A 12,628-nucleotide genomic window follows, 5' to 3' on the forward strand; every position below is an offset into this window, starting at 1 on the left:
TCTGTTACTCCTAGCGGCGCTCCCTAAGCTGTTCATCGCAATGACTCACGAATGAGAATCCTAGCTTACAGCTACACCAGTTTACAACTTTACACAAAGATGATTCCTAACAATGACCCGCATATGCCAACACAGGCAATAAGCGACAACCACGTGGACTTAACCTTTGTTTGCGCACTGTCGGTCTCGTAATTAATAGTGATTCAAATCTGACGCCATTTTGTCATATAAGAAACTCCGACCAAGGAGAAACTAGACGTTTTCACGTCAGAATACCTTCCAGGAAGTTTTCGACTTTCGTAAAGCAGAAACGAGTTTCGACGCTGTGGAATGCTTCGAGAAGTAGTAGGTGACGAATTGTTTCGGGATTCCACTATCCATGCTGCAAACGATCATCGAGCAGAAAGATAATGTTGCTGATAATTGTTAAAAGGCGGGAGCAAGCAGACCGGCGAGGCGAGTTCCCGCCTCTTGCTGAAAGCTTATGGAATTGGCTTACTCAGTGCAGGGTAGCAAGGGTATTTGTCGGAGGTTATAGCTTAACGGAACGCTAAATCATTAACGGTTAGTCTGGGAACCGAAGTCACAGATACAAATAAGAAGTGACACGCTAAATCCAAAGACATAAGGTGGTTTATAAGAAATGTAGTTCACAAAATGCATCCATTCGTAACAGTTTGTTCAGTATTGAAAAAATGAATGAAGCTGAATTTATGTATTTTTGAAGATTTGTGCGTGCCTTCCGTTTCAAATACAAAAGGACATAACATGTAAGAAAACTGGGAATACAATAGAAAAAAAGTCGAAATTTTATTTAGATTTTTCCTGATTCCATCTGGAATAAAGGAGAGTTAAATAGAATTAATTGTTCTAACTTTTTCTTACATCCTTCGAATTGTGCAGACTCGATTGTAACTGGCCCTTGGGCTTCGAATTTTCTAGAGTCTGCATTAATGTCTGGAAAGTAAAAATAAATCTCCTCGTGCTACTATCCACTTTTCAGCGGATGCTGATTTGGTTGTCCTTCTTAGTATATCAATATGATTCTAGAGTCGTAATCCACGTACGCAACGCTGTTACGGTATAAACGTACGTTTATTTTTACCAAAGTTGCGTAAGAATGCGCTTTTGCTATGCATCCCCACTCCTTAAATCCGCCATCAGGAAAAAGAAAGTGAATACCCTTTCCTTTGTTTTTCACCCTTCATCGATGACAAGTGATAATGACTTGGCAGCAGAGACCTGTTTAGCTTGAGTGAGTGCTTAAACGAAAGGCATGGACGAATAAAAATACAAAACAGATATATACGTAACGCCACGTAACCATGAAGAAAAGCAGACTTGGTTTATTTTACGATATCAGTTAATTCTTTTAAAACATCGTAAGTAGAATTACCAATTTCGGTCGCTTTCTACATCTAGGAACGTTCTTTATAATAGATAAGTCTCTGATATTCACTTACAGCATTGTTGTGTCTTTTCCCCTTGCATTTGTGAATTGTCTTCTCAGACTGCAGATTTCTGAGCAGCACTGGTGCCATTAGCCTAAATTTATGTTGGTCTACAGCGCTGAGGTTGATCCCTCACCTGTGGTCGACTGAGAGATCATTCCAAAGCCTGACAGGCAGCGAACGACTTTGCGGGGGGCCGATCGTAGGGCCTCCAGAGGAAGCTTCTTGGAACGCAATTTCTGGGCGTTCACAGAAGGTGAGTTTGCTGGTAGTTCGGAACTCCAATAATAGGCGAGTAATTGGGCCCCCTTAATAACATGGCTGCCAAGGAGGGGAAGGACGGCAGTGTGCACAAGGTGGGGGAGTCATTCCTGATTTGTAAAGAGTGTTCCGGATGCCATGAAGAGTACAGGGCGCAGCCAACAGCATGTGGTGGCCCCAGTCGGTGCCAATGGCGTGTGTCGCTTTGGATTGGTTTTGTTTAGCGGATATGGTTAAGCGAGTTTAAGGCGGAGCTCACAATCTGCACCATCATCGACAGAACTGACTGTGGTCTTTCGGTGCAGAGCCAAATGAAAGGTATGAACCATAGGCTCGGGTGGTTATCTTACTGTGTAGGCCTCAGAGTCCTTGACTTGTGCCATAGGGTAGTGGGTTTCTGGATTCCGCTTAATAGGTCAGGAGTCCACTACACGGGTAGTGGGGGCGGCTGGGGTGCATTTTTAGGTTAGAGGGTCTCAGGAAAACATAGAAATGGCGTCTGTCTAAAAGGGGGCAGGTAACACACAGTAAGGTGGTTGTAGAAACGATTGGTGTTGTAAATTATCGTAGCTGTGTTGGGAAAGAACCTGAGCTCCAGGCCCTAATAGAAAGCACTAAAGCTCAAACAGTTATAGGTACGGAAACCTGGCTAAAGCCGGAAATATGTTAAGCCGAAATTTTTTCAAACGACCTAACAACGTTCAGAAGGGATAGATTAAACATAGTTGGTGCTGGAGTATTTATTGCTGTCAGAAGTAGTTTACCTTGTAGTGAAACTGAAGTAGATAGTTCCTGCGAAATAGTTGGATAGAGGCTGTACTTGTCAATCGGACTAAACTGGATCGTTTTACCGACCCCCGAGTGAGAGGATATAGTTGCTGAACAGTTCAAAGAAAACGTGAGTCTCATTTCAAATGGTACCCCACTCACACAATTATAGTCGGTGGTGATTTCAATGTATCCTCGATATGCTGGAAAATTTACACGTTTAAAGCCGGCGGCAGGCTTAAAACGTCACCTGAAATAGTACTGAATGCTTTCTAAAAAAAGTATTTTGAACTATTAGTTCGTGAGCCCACTCGAAGCATAAATGGTTACGAAAGCGTACTTGACCTCATAGCAGCAAATATTCCTGGATGAATAGGTAGTATCATGACGAATACAGGGATTAGCGACCACAAGTCAGTTGCCTGTACACTGAATACTGTAACACCTACAACCATCAAAAAGAAACTTAAAGTACATCTGTTTAAAAAAAGCTGACAATGCTCTTAACGATTTTTAAGGAAACAGCCTCCACTCCTTCCGATCTGATCATGTAAGCGTAGAAAAGATGTGGAATGATTTCAGAGAAATAGTATCGATTGCAATTGAGAGATATATATACCACATCAATTAATAAGTGATGGTACTGATCCCCCACGGACAAAACGGGTGAAATCGCTGTTGCAGAAGTAACGAAAAAGCGTGTCCTTGTCTATGCTCGGAACTAATACTGCACGATTTGGGTACTTCCGCACTACTGGGCGTAGACTTTCTTTGAATAACTCTGTCTCGACGGAATCGGGAGGCCGTTAATAACATCCAACAATTACCTTCTTTTCACCTAAACCTGTTGTGCGTTACCAGATAACTTCACAGCCACACTGAAATCCGACTTGAGTAGAAACAACATTTTTGTCACCCTCGGTAAACGCTTCCCCATCAGTGGCGTTTAACATGTCTTTTCGTTACACGTTCCACGAATCGCTAAACATTTCAGAGCTTTATACTTGGAGTTTCAGACAGCTCTCGGTCCCGAGAATAATTTGTGTGTGACGAATTTCAGAGAGGGCAGTAAAGGCGAAATATTAGGAATATGCGAAGTCTGTTCTTTGTGACATGTTTGAATAAACGGACAGCACGCTTTCATATAACTGATTCGCCTCTACGAGCAATGAATCAGGTAGCAGCGGACCCCGGGTTCGAGTTCCAGGGTTGCATACATTTTTTCTCATTGCCGCTGATTCCGCGCAAGGTCTCAGTGCAGCTTACCTTAATAGTTCCTTCCGTTTCCTTTCTCCTCGCTTCAGTCTACATGAAAAGGCAAAATAGCCGGCGGCGAAGATGAGCCGGAAGACACAGATGACCTCCTTATACAGGTTGCACGAGAAATATTAGGCATTGACATAGGTAAGGTAGACACTGGGTGGTACGTGGATTATAAGGTGCTTCGAAATCTCATCCAATAATTGTCAAATTTGTCTCACACCGAAAAAGGACGCAGATCTTCAGCCACGAGAAAAAATAGTTAGCAAGGGCAGGGCTTACTATAAGACAAGATCTTACACTCCTATAAATTGAAATAAGAACACCGTGAATTCATTGTCCCAGGAAGGGGAAACTTTATTGACACATTCCTGGGCTCAGATACATCACATGATCACACTGACAGAACCACAGGCACCAGAGCATGCACAATGTCGGCACTAGTACAGTGTATATCCACCTTTCGCAGCAATGCAGGCTGCTATTCTCCCATGGAGACGATCGTAGAGATGCTGGATGTAGTCCTGTGGAACGGCTTGCCATGCCATTTCCACCTGGCGCCTCAGTTGGACCAGCTGGACGTGCAGACTGCGTGAGACGACGCTTCATCCAGTCCCAAACATGCTCAATGGGGGACAGATCCAGAGATCTTGCTGGCCAGGGTACTTGATTTACACCTTCTAGAGCACGTTGGGTGGCACGGGATACATGCGGACGTGCATTGTCCTGTTGGAACAGCAAGTTCCCTTGCCGGTCTAGGAATGGTAGAACGATGGGTTCGATGACGGTTTGGATGTACCATGCACTAGTCAGTGTCCCCTCGACGATCACCAGAGGTGTACGGCGAGTGTAGGAGATCGCTCCCCACACCATGATGCTGGGTGTTGGCCCTGTGTGCCTCGGTCGTATGCAGACCTGATTATGGCGCTCACCTGCACGGCGCCAAACACGCATACGACCATCATTGGCACCAAGGCAGAAGCGACTCTCATCGCTGAAGACGACACGTCTCCATTCGTCCCTCCATTCACGCCTGTCGCGACACCACTGGAGGCGGGCTGCACGATGTTGGGGCGTGAGCGGAAGACGGCCTAACGGTGTGCGGGACCGTAGCCCAGCTTCATGGAGACGGTTGCGAATGGTCCTCGCCGATACCCCAGGAGCAACAGTGTCCCTAATTTGCTGGGAAGTGGCGGTGCGGTCCCCTACGGCACTACGTAGGATCCTACGGTCTTGGAGTGCATCCGTGCGTCGCTGCGGTCCGGTCCCAGGTCGACGGGCACGTGCTCCTTCCGCCGACCACTGGCGACAACATCGATGTACTGTGGAGAACTCACGCCCCACGTGTTGAGCAATTTGGCGGTACGTCCACCCAGCCTCCCACATGCCCACTACACGCCCTCGCTCAAAGTCCGTCAACTGCACATACGGTTCACGTCCACGCTATCGCGGCATGCTACCAGTGTTAAAGACTGCGATGGAGCTCCGTATCCCACGGCAAACTGACTGACACTGAAGGCGGCGGTGCACAAATGCTGCGCAGCTAGCGCCATTCGATGGCCAACACCGCGGTTCCTGGTGTGTCCACTGTGCCGTGCGTGTCATCATTGCTTGTGCAGCCCTCTCGCTGTGTCCGGAGCAAGTATGGTGGGTCTGACACACCGGTGTCAATGTGTTTTTTTTTCCATTTCCAGGAGTGTACAAAGGACCATCTAAGGATTTAAAACAGCGCCACACCCCATTTCGGCCTTCAGAATGTATGTACTCTGGGCGGCAGCATAATTAAGACCGCCGCCGCCGCCCCCCCCCCCCCCCCCCCTGAAAAGAATGCATTTAGAAACGTGTCAGAACTGAACAGCATTAAGAGAAACTATGCGAGCCAAAGCGAAAACCTAGCACCTCTCACCTTAATTTAATACTAATCTTTTGCAACATCTCTCCTTCTCTGAATGCTATCTTGAAATTGCATCTACTCTCCAACTATCTCTGTTTCTGTGCCTTTACCTATTGTTCTTGTAACTGTAACTCCGTAATTATCTTCCTGCTAGTGTCTTCGACTGTTACCGTTAACTGTAGCATTACTTGATCTGAAACTATTTGCCTGAAATTCTTTACATTGTATGCTATAGCATACAACTGTAGCTATTGTTATTTTCCTGGTTACCTTACTCGCTCACCTACTCGGTTTAAACTGCCGAGAGAAATATCGCAATCACTATTATTGTAGTAATTCCTAACTTGTTGGCATTCTTCGTTAATTTTATAGCGAACTGCTTTTCGTCCCCTGACACATCGTATCTTTTCTCGACGGCACCCCTTCACAACGAATACTCTCCGCTCCTCTCTACTCCGTACTGTAACTGGGTTTTCTCTGTTTGCGATGGTCATCTGTCAGGATGAGCACTACTGCAAAGGGCATTTGATTCTAAAGCATTATGTCAGGGTGAAAAACACTAAATAAATTACTTTTTCTCTCTTAACAACATTTTTGCAGGGTGGGTTCATCCTTGGCTCAGGTATGAGGTAGAATGAAACAGCAGTTTTACATAAGATAACTTTTATTGAAAGTTTTGTACAAGGGTTTCTGGCTGGGATACTGGCAACTGTGTCGTTTGCGAAGCCTTCTGCTTGCGTGAGCGGCGGCGTCTGATTACGCACGGCGGTGTGTATCTCGTGTCGCCGTTTCGCCCAGTTGACTGGAGACGGGCATCGCGAGGTGGTCCGTTTAATTATTGAGGAAGAAGTCGTGAATCGGACGGTGACGACTCGGATGTGACTGCTGATGTGCGCTGTCTCCTTCCCGTCCTCACGAGTCACTCGGGTACATAAAAATCTGGCCTCAAATACCTTCTGTCTTCTGGCGCCGAGGTTGCTGCTTGCTATTCCATTACAGCGGCGGACTCGGTGCTTCTGTGTACGATGTAGTTTCTTCCTGCATGACGGTCTTGAGCACCGACTGTACCGGAACTGAACTGAAAGCTACTCCTGTCGGGCCCACTGCGTCTCGCGTACTTATTCACTTCACTGGAGGTGAACAACATCACTGTCGTTGCCTCTTCTGTCACGTCGAAAAGCTTCGCGAAGAATCTTCTTAACGTCGGTCATTGGCTCTCGGAATGTAGGCGAGGGCCTTTGATCACGTGTGACAATTGAGAAACACGTGAGCCGGACGGGCGATGCCCTGACGGCTGAATCGACAGCTTCTGCTTACGTGGGGGAGGACGATAGCTTCTCCTGAATGTGCTGACTTCGCGGTCATTGCCTCTTCTGCTCTGCCCATTGTTTGCCAGAGTGTAACTCTTCTAAGCTAAACGAAGTTTCTCATTAATTTTAAATTTCTACTTCACCTTGATTTCACTAATTTATTTCCCTATCTTAAGTACCACTCAACAGTATTTGCGCCGATCTCCGTGCACTGTTTTAGGAAAGTGTAATGCCGTCACTACACGGACGGTGTTGTGAACGTCAGTCTTGAGCGTGCCAAGTTGAAAGTGCTGCCGAACGCTCTGACTTGTGCATACAGCATGTGCCTGTCAACGTGGTACACGCGACCGCAGCGGCAGCATCTGGGTCACACATCACCCGGTTGTCCGCCCCGGTAGCTGAGTGGTCAGCGTGACAGACGGGTTCGATTCCTGGCTGGGTTGGAGATTTTCTCTGCTCAGGGACTGGGTGTCGTGTTGTCCTAATCGTCATCATTTCATCTCCAACTACGCGCATGTCACCGAAGTGGCGTCAAGTCGAAAGACCTGCACCAGGCGAGCGGTCGGGAGGCCCTCGTCACACGTTTCTCTCTATCACCCACTTTACAAAATGCATGGGCGTAAAATTCTTAAGCTAGCGCTATTAAAACGCGCCTTTCCTCTCTTGTCCACGTGAGAGTCACGTTGTTCTGCGTATAGTGTCCACGGACATGTTATAAGGCAGAAAGAGAAGCTCCGTAACAAATAGCGCGATTCAAAGTCTTACTTTATATTTGTTCCTATTCAGCAGCAGAATCTTCACAACATGTGAAATAAAAAAAACTTATTTTACACTTTCTTGTTGTATCTTACTGCATGTAGTGCAATCTGTCTTGTAGATTAAACCATTCGAACAAACTCCATCCTCAGATGGAACGTACATATGTAACATCGAATATTAGAGAATATACTTTTATTGCACTGAAAAGAAAGTATCAGATCCTAACAGAAAAAGCGAAGACTAGTAATAAAAATATTCGGATCCACTGAGGCGCAAACAAGAATCACATTACCAGCTACCTCATCATTTCGCTCTACCGACTGTGACTGTCGAATGGCCATACATTGAATCTGACCTACTGAAAGTTTTAATGGTAGATACGTTATTAACTGACACTGAAATATTACAGATTGTATCAACGACAATGCGTTTCTTATGGATCCTCACTGTACCCGTTTACAGTCTGTCCCCACTCTGGCTACCCAGCCACGTCACGGGGCGCCTCCATAGGCTGTCTCACGACGCAGTACCGCCCTGCCGCGGCGCGCGCTTTAAGTCGGCGGCGACGCCGTCTGCATACACGGCCCGGCAGCGTTAATTTTTAGACGAGTGTTTTAGTACCGTAAAGAATACAAAAGACGATAGCTTCTTCCGAAACATAACGCTATAGAGTAAATAATATTAACATATGAACGTAAGTCGGGATTTTACTACAAACATGGAACCGAATGCCTGTTCATGTGAATGTACGTTCCTCTACTTCTACCCCATAAAGCGCAATGAATCTGTAGAATTTAAGAATTATTGTCACTTTGTGTTTCTAGTAAAGGATAGAAGTTTTCTTTGAAGGATTGCGTTGAAACTTAACAGGTCTTGCAACACAATGAGTGTTTAAAAAGTAACAAGAAATTTACAATTTCTTGTGTTGTACTAGTCCGATTTGCACTACATTTTTTGTCACTGCCTTCGTAAACGTACGTGAAAAGTATGTGGACAATGTTATACGCATTGGCTATTTGCTCTATTGTCAGCTGTCAAAAAGGATACATGTGTTTTGGTAGCATCAACGATTATTTGTTTTGTGTAAAAACAGATTAGAGAATCTTTCTTACATTTTGTTTTAAGAATAAAGAGTATGGAATTTTAAAAAAAGTTAAATATTCCTTTTGGCTAGCCTGTTACGAGTAAAATTGGATTTTTTTGTTTCACGGCAATTTGTAGTTTCCGTAATGTCGGCACTATTTTTAGATTGATGTAAAAGTCCTCCATCGTTTGTGGAAGGATCGATTTTATGAAATTGTCTATGACGACGGGTTTCCTCCCAAAATTACTAGTTTTCCTTCGTGGCGATCCCTGTAAACCACGCGGTTCATTTTTGCGTTCGTTCCTTAGGCGTGGCAGACGTTTGCATAAATTGGAGCCCTTTTCTTGGAACGGGTAACAGTTCTTTTCGTGTCACCTCCTTAACACACGCTGTAACATAACAGACGATCGAACGCTCGTTACATCTACATCTACATCCGTACTCCGCAAGCCACCTGACGGTGTGTGGCGGAGGGTACCTTGAGTATCTCTATCAGTTGTCCCTTCTATTCCAGTCTCGTATTGTTCGTGGAAAGAAGGATTGTCGGTATGCCTCTGTGTGGCCTCTAATCTCTCTGATTTTATCCTCATGTCTCTTCGCGAGACATACGTAGGAGGGAGCAATATACTGCTTGACTCCTCGGTGAAGGTATGTTCTAGAAACTTCAACAGAAGCCCATACAGAGCTACGGAACGTCTCTCCTGCAGAGTCTTCGAGTTTATCTGTCATCTCTGTAACGCTTTCGCGATTACTAAATCGTCCTGTAACGAAGCGCGCGGCTCTCCGTTGGATCTTCTCTATCTCTTCTATCAACCCTATCTGGTGCGGATCCCACACTGCTGAGCAGTATTGAAGCAGTGGGCGAACAAGGGTACTGCAACCTACTTCCTTTGTTGTCGGATTGCATTTCCTTAGGATTCTTCCAATGAATCTCAGTCTGGCATCTGCTTTACCGACGATCAACTTCATATGATCATTCCATTTTAAATCACTCCTAATGCGTTCTCCCAGTTGCTGACCTGCTATATTGTAGCTAAATGATAAGGGATCTATCTTTCTATGTATTCGCAGCACATTACACTTGTCCACATTGAGATTCAATTGCCATTCCCTGCACCATGCGTTAATTCGTTGCAGATCCTCCTGCATTTCGGTACAATTTTCCATTGTTACAACCTCTGGATAGACTACAGCGTCATCCGCAAAAAGCCTCAGTGATCTTCCGATGATATCCACAAGGTCATTTATGTATATTGTGAATAGCAACAGTCCTATGACACTCCCCTGCGGCACACCTGAAATCACTCTTACTTCGGAAGACTTCTCTCCATTGAGAATGACATTCTGCGTTCTGTCATGTAGGAACTCTTCAATCCAATCACACAATTGGTCTGATAGTCCGTATGCTCTTACTTTGTTCATTAAACGATTGTGGGGAACTGTATCGAAAGCCTTGCGGAAGTCAAGAAACACGGCATCTACCTGTGAACCCGTGCCTATGCCCTTCTGAGTCTCATGGACGAATAGCGAGAGCTGGGTATCACACGACCGTCTTTTCCGAAACCCGTGCTGATTCCTACAGAGTAGATTTCTAGTCTCCAGAAAAGTCATTATCCTCGAACATAATACGTGTTCCAAAATTCTACAACTGATTGAGGTTAGAGATATAGGTCTATAGTTCTGCACATTTGTTTGAAGTCCCTTCTTGAAAACGTGGATGACCTGTGCCCTTTTCCAATCGTTCGGAACGCTACACCGCTGCAAGAAGGGGGGCAAGTTCCTTCGCGTACTCTGTGTAAAATCGAACTGGTATCCCATAAGGTCCAGCGGCCTTTCCTCTTTTGAGCGATTTTAATTGTTTCTCTATCCCTCTGCCGTCTCTTGCGACATCTACTATTTTGTCATATGTGCGACAGTGTAGAGAAGGAACTACGGTGCAGTCTTCCTCTGTGAATTAGCCATTTAGTAGTTCGGCCTTCAGTCTGTTTCAGTACCATTTTGGTCACAGAGTGTCTGAACATTTCGTTTTGCTCCACCTACTGCTTTGACATAAGACCAAAATTTCTTACGGTTTTCTGCCAATCAGTACATAGAACTTTACTTTCGAATTCATTGAAAGCCTCTCGCATAGCCCTCCTCACATTACATTTCGCTTCGCGTAATTTTTGTTTGTCTGCAAGGCTTTGGCTATGTTCATGTTTGCTGAGAAGTTCCCTTTGCTTCCGCAGCAGTTTTCAAACTCGGTTGTTGTACCACGGTGGCTCTTTTCCATTTCTTACGATCTTGCTTGGCACATACTCATCTAACGCATATTGTACGATGGTTTTGAACTTTGTCCACTGATCCTCAACACTATCTGTACTTGAGACAAAACTTTTGTGTTGAGCCGTCAGGTACTCTGTAATCTGCTTTTTGTCACTTTTGCTAAACAGAAAAATCTTCCTACCTTCTTTAATATTTCTACTTACGGCTGAAATCAGTGATGCAGTAACCGCTTTATGATCGCTGATTCCGTGTTCTGCGTTAACTGTTTCGGGTCTGTTTGTCGCCAGAAGGTCCAATATGTTATCGCCACGAGTCGGTTCTCTGTTTAACTGCTCAAGGTAGTTTTTCAGATAAAGGACTTTAAGAAAATTTCACTGGATTCTTTGTCCCTGCCACCCGTTATAAACGTTTGAGTCTCCCAGTCTAACGGGTGATCAAAAAGTAAGTATAAATTGGAAAATGTGATAAACCATGGAATAATGTAGATAGAGAGGTAAAAATTGAGACACATGCTTGGAATGACATGGGGATTTATTAGAAAAAACAAATTCACAAAATGTCTGACAGATCTCTTATGAGCGCCGTTTGGTGATGATCGTGTGATCAGCCGCCACTTTCGTCACGCTTGGCCTCCTAGGTCCCCAGACCTCAGTCCGTGCTATTATTGGCTTTGGGGTTACCTGAAGTCGCAAGTGTATCGTGATCGAGCGACATCTCTAGGGATGCTGAAAGACAACATCCAACGCCAATGCCTCACCACATACTCCGGACATGCTTTACAGTGCTTTTCACAACATTATTCCTCGATTACAATTACTGTTGAGGAATGATGGTGGACATATTGAGCATTTCCTGTAAAGAACATAATTTTTGCTTTGTCATGCTATTCTGATCTGATGAATCGCCACCAGTCGGACATTTTTTGAGCTTTTGTATTTTTTTCCTTTTTTTTTTTTTTTTTTGTTCTAATCAAATCCCATGTCATTCCAAGCATGTGTGTCAATTTGTACCTCCCTATCTACATTATTCCGTGATTTATTCAGTTTTCAAATTTATACTGACTTCTTGGTCACCTGGTGTATCTGGCAAATTAAAATCTCCACCCAGAACTAGAACATGGTGGGGAAATGTACTCCGCAAATAGCTCCTCTTCGTCTTCTGCAATTTTCTTGAAATGCAACGCTGTTATCCAGCACTTCCAGATACCGAAGTATGTCAGTGACTGATGCTGGCAACAAGGATCTCACGAACAGAAACGACGTATTGTACACCACTGCACGCCGATCTACGCCGCTAGACAGGTAATAGGCAACTGATTTTGGGTGCCCCTGTAGGCCAGTGGCAGGGTTCTACCGGAAAAGGCCGCTTCCCCCACCAAAAGCGCTGCTCGCTCTTGAGTTTACAGACAGACTATACATTGAAACCAACACCAACTGAAAGCCAGTATGGTGTATGGCGAGTCTGTACTGAAGAAAGATGGCGTGCATATGGCGTACAAGGCGTTCTTCCATCTCTTTGGTCAATGTTCGAACACACTTTCAGAATATCTGTCTTGCTTGATATTGCGCTGCACGTT

Source organism: Schistocerca gregaria, unplaced genomic scaffold, assembly GCF_023897955.1.
Source record: "Schistocerca gregaria isolate iqSchGreg1 unplaced genomic scaffold, iqSchGreg1.2 ptg000251l, whole genome shotgun sequence".
NCBI classification, from domain to species: domain Eukaryota; kingdom Metazoa; phylum Arthropoda; class Insecta; order Orthoptera; family Acrididae; genus Schistocerca; species Schistocerca gregaria.